The sequence below is a fragment of the Frankliniella occidentalis genome, unplaced genomic scaffold, assembly GCF_000697945.3.
Source record: "Frankliniella occidentalis isolate FOCC.00 unplaced genomic scaffold, Focc_3.1 Scaffold254, whole genome shotgun sequence".
Lineage (NCBI taxonomy): Eukaryota > Metazoa > Arthropoda > Insecta > Thysanoptera > Thripidae > Frankliniella > Frankliniella occidentalis.
In genome coordinates this window covers 79925-83714 of record NW_026267380.1, presented here as the reverse complement: position 1 = coordinate 83714, position 3790 = coordinate 79925, and the positions used below count along the sequence as shown (strand labels likewise).

General features: G+C 47.3%; 1 protein-coding gene across 1 annotated transcript in view; it reads right to left on the bottom strand.

Moving 5' to 3' along the window:
* Positions 1-3790, bottom strand: part of LOC113214755 (phosphoenolpyruvate carboxykinase, cytosolic [GTP]-like) — a gene marked incomplete at its 5' end in the record, with an annotated part of 8976 nt that overhangs the window by 4849 nt on the left and 337 nt on the right.

Below are 3790 nucleotides of genomic sequence, written 5' to 3'. Positions count from 1 at the left end.
TGTATGACTTGTATTACCTCGTAATACCTGTGATACCATGTAGTATTACTTTGTATTACCTTGTAATTCTTGTAATACCTTGCAATACTTGTAATACATTGATATTACCAGTATTACCTGTATTACATATATTACCTTGTAATATATTCCTCTGTCCCCGTCTCAGCTGAGTTGTTCACCCCTCGCCGGTAGTTCTAGTGTTAATCTGTCATTCATTTGTGGGGGGGGGGCTCAAAAAGCGCCGTGCCTACCTGGTGCAGGGATTATGAGGTGGATCAACCGTGGGGGCTAGCGCGTTAATGCGGAGGCCGGGGGAACCGCACCCGGCCCGAAAAGCACGAAAATCGCCGCGCGCCCGACGACGATCGGTACCGGGGGAGCCCGGCCTGCCGCGGGCCGGGGCTCTCGCTCTTGGCACTCACTCGTGCCCTGGACGGGCCAACTGATATCTCAAAACACTTTGATTGATTATATCGCTACTGATTTACTGTATTGAATTAGGTTTGTCAGTTTAGGCTTGCCTCTAGTTTTGACAACTAGATGCATAGATAATATTAAAACTGATATACTGTATTGAGTTAGGTTTGTTAATTTAGGTTTGCTTTTTTTGAAAACACCATGTTTATTTAGAACAAGGTCACCATTGAGCAGGTACAAGGGCAGCATAGGGACTTCGAAGGCGTCATTTGAATAAAACTTCAGTTGAACATGAAAATTAATTTTGACTTTTGCGGCGTGGTAGGCCGCGCAGGTAAAGGAAGACGCACATTTTACTCAGCTTTACAAGGTTTTAACCTTCTTGTGTGCATAATCACTGACACCTTCCAACCGCCTGCGAGGTGGGCAGTCCAATGCACGCGGTGCTTTTCGTATCAAGTGGCGGGAAAGGGCAGGGGTGGCTTGGGACTGTGGCCGTGGCGCTTATCGTCCGAGCCTGCGGCGCGTGCCTTTGAGGACCGGCCCCCATCCAGTGACCTGTCATGTCAGCTTCGTGCAGGTAGGCCCGGCGCTTTTCGATGCTCCCCTCAGTTGTAGAGATCAAAAGTCATCACACTCCCAATTCTAATAACGACTGAGAACTCAAAATGACAACACAAAAAGTAGAAGGGTGATTCTGAGAATACGGGCCGTTTGGGAGTTCCTAATTTATTTTTATTTTTTTTCGAATTTGCTGTTTTTTTTTTTTGGTCGCAATGGTTTTATTTACCTTCAAATAGGATATGTGGAAAGTGGCGATGGTTCAAATCACGTACTTCTAGTACAAAGTTAAAAGACCATATTGTGGTCACGTTCAATCAATGATGAAACTCAAATATTGCCTCCCGCACCTTTTAATTGGTCTTTTGTTTGCTCCACTAGTGTGTTGTACTCATATTTTACATCCAGTCAACCCCATTTTATGCGTTTTAGTATAACTAGAACATTGCAATAAATAACTTGTTTTTCGCCCCGACTCTGCTGCACAGGTGCCCAACCTCATAATGTACAGTTCTAAATTAACCCCTTACTACATATTTTCTCATTAGGTCATCACAACGCGTTGCCTGTACCTGAAAGTTATTAATCAAAGGTCAGACCTAAAAAAGGGGATACGGAGTTCACAAGTCAGAAGGTACTAATTGAAGCATTTCTAATCCGGGGTTGCAGATGCAACGATCCGCTTAGCCACAATAGAAGCAGCACATCAAAATGTTCCTTTTCAGCGAAAGAGGGATTTGATAATGACGCAATCGTGCCTGTGTGGAGGCGACACGGTATTCACACTGCAAAAGCGTACAAGCCAACTTTCCAATTTGAAGACCGTTTTTCACGATGACGTTGTAAGAGCTCTGCCAATTGCTTCGGGGAACATTAATAGTCCCCACAGAGTAGTACTGTGGGCGTAGAATTGTTACTCTACCTCTGCCCAGTTTGACGTCAGTGCAAACATTGTGAACTCCGTTGCTTTTTGAAAGAGTTAGTGAGAACGATTTTGGTCGTCTCGTGACGAAATATAGAAAAATATTTCCACATCGAAATTCATTCCTTGCGTTCCCTCGATATGTCACTCCAAAAATGCAATGTGCCTTAGATGACTATTCCCTTAAAATTGTCCGGAATTGTTGTAATATGCAATTTCTCTACTTGTAAATATAGCTTTAAGTATGCCTGATGTGCTCTGAAGATTTCTCATATGTATATAGCCTCGATCAGGGCACCACTTATGTAACCAGTAATTCTCATACTCATAGCCTCCTTGGCAGGCTCCATGTTATTATGGTGTACACTTCCTGTTCCTGTTCCTCTCACTCAGCTCTTGTGTGTTGTACTGTACGGACGTGCTATTAAAATCTTATCCAAGTGAATCTGAACATTGAACGGAGTTCTCCTTCCAAAATCTCCCAAACCTGCTACTAAAACAACAGGAATTTGCGAGAATTTGGCAAAGTCCGCATGGACTCGAACGTTAGGAACGTACTCGAGTTCACATTTCCCAGTGAGAAATGCGGATATCAAATTGACATCAGAACTATATCGGACATCAGAAAAGTGTCGATTTCGGGCCCATTTTAGTATCAGTTCTGAGTCAGAAACTTGAAAACGATATCGTTCTGATATCGATTCGATATCGCTTAAAATTCATTTCGCACTGGGTTTGACCATTTAAACTGCTGGAGTCACCCAATGTTGCAGTATTCTTAGGTTTTTAGTGTTGCACCAAGTAATGTTAGTGCTTTCGAGTATCTAGATGGCATAAAACCCTTTTAAAACCATATCACATAGTTGTGAAAGGCCGCGGTATCTAAACGGCCCGTGTTCTGAGAATCACCCAGAAACAAACTTTCAACCTGTTACATTCACAATGGAAAAAAGGAACAAAATAGAATTTGCCAAAAACTTTACTATTTGGATTTTAAACGTTTTAAACGTTTTAAACGTTTTAAACGTTACATCTGAGAACTTTAGACACTAACGCTCAGCCACTACGGGCTCCTGCACGTACTCCGACGTCTAAACGACACGACAGGCAATGCGGTGACGAAAAAGAGAGAGGAGGGAAGTGGCCAGGTGGCTCGCTCTTGCGGGACGATTTTGAAACGCGGAACATTTTGGCATTCCCTCCGACATCACACTCGAGGCTGCCGTACTGCCGCCGCGGCCGAGCGGAGCTCCCATGACGGCCAGGGCGCTGTCACGGCCCGTGACATTGGCGCCGGTGTGATAGGCAACCTACCTGCCTCCTTCCCGCCTCTCCACTCCACCCAGCTGCGGCCGCCGCACCGCGCCAGCGACACTAGCGCTAGCGCGTTAGCGGTGGCCGGCGCGTGAAGCAGTGGTCAGTCCAGCCCAGACCGGCGAGCAGCACGGACGCGCGTCGCGGACCACAGTCGGACGTCAACCACGTGCCACGGCGAGCCGCCGTCAACAGCGCCTGTGTCCCGTCCCGTCCCGTCCCCATCTCTCGCCATCCAGTATTCGTCATGCTCTTCAAGTCGCCCATAAGGTGTGTGTCGGCGGCGACGGCTCTTCAAAAGGTATTTTATTCTCTCCGGCAACATATTTATATTTGTTGTTGCGCAGGGCATCGTTCCTCGGGACGACTGACGTCATGATGGGCTAGGCCCTCACCTGCGCCCTTGCCCTCTGATGCCACCGCCGACACCACCACCATGTCCTCATCTTCATCTTCGCCTCTGGGCGCCACCATCACCACCAAGGCCCTGGCCATCGCCGACGTGCGTTTGGGCTGTCGACCCCCCCCCCCCTCCTCTTTCCATCGGCCGGTGCCGTGACGTCATGTCCGGCGCCG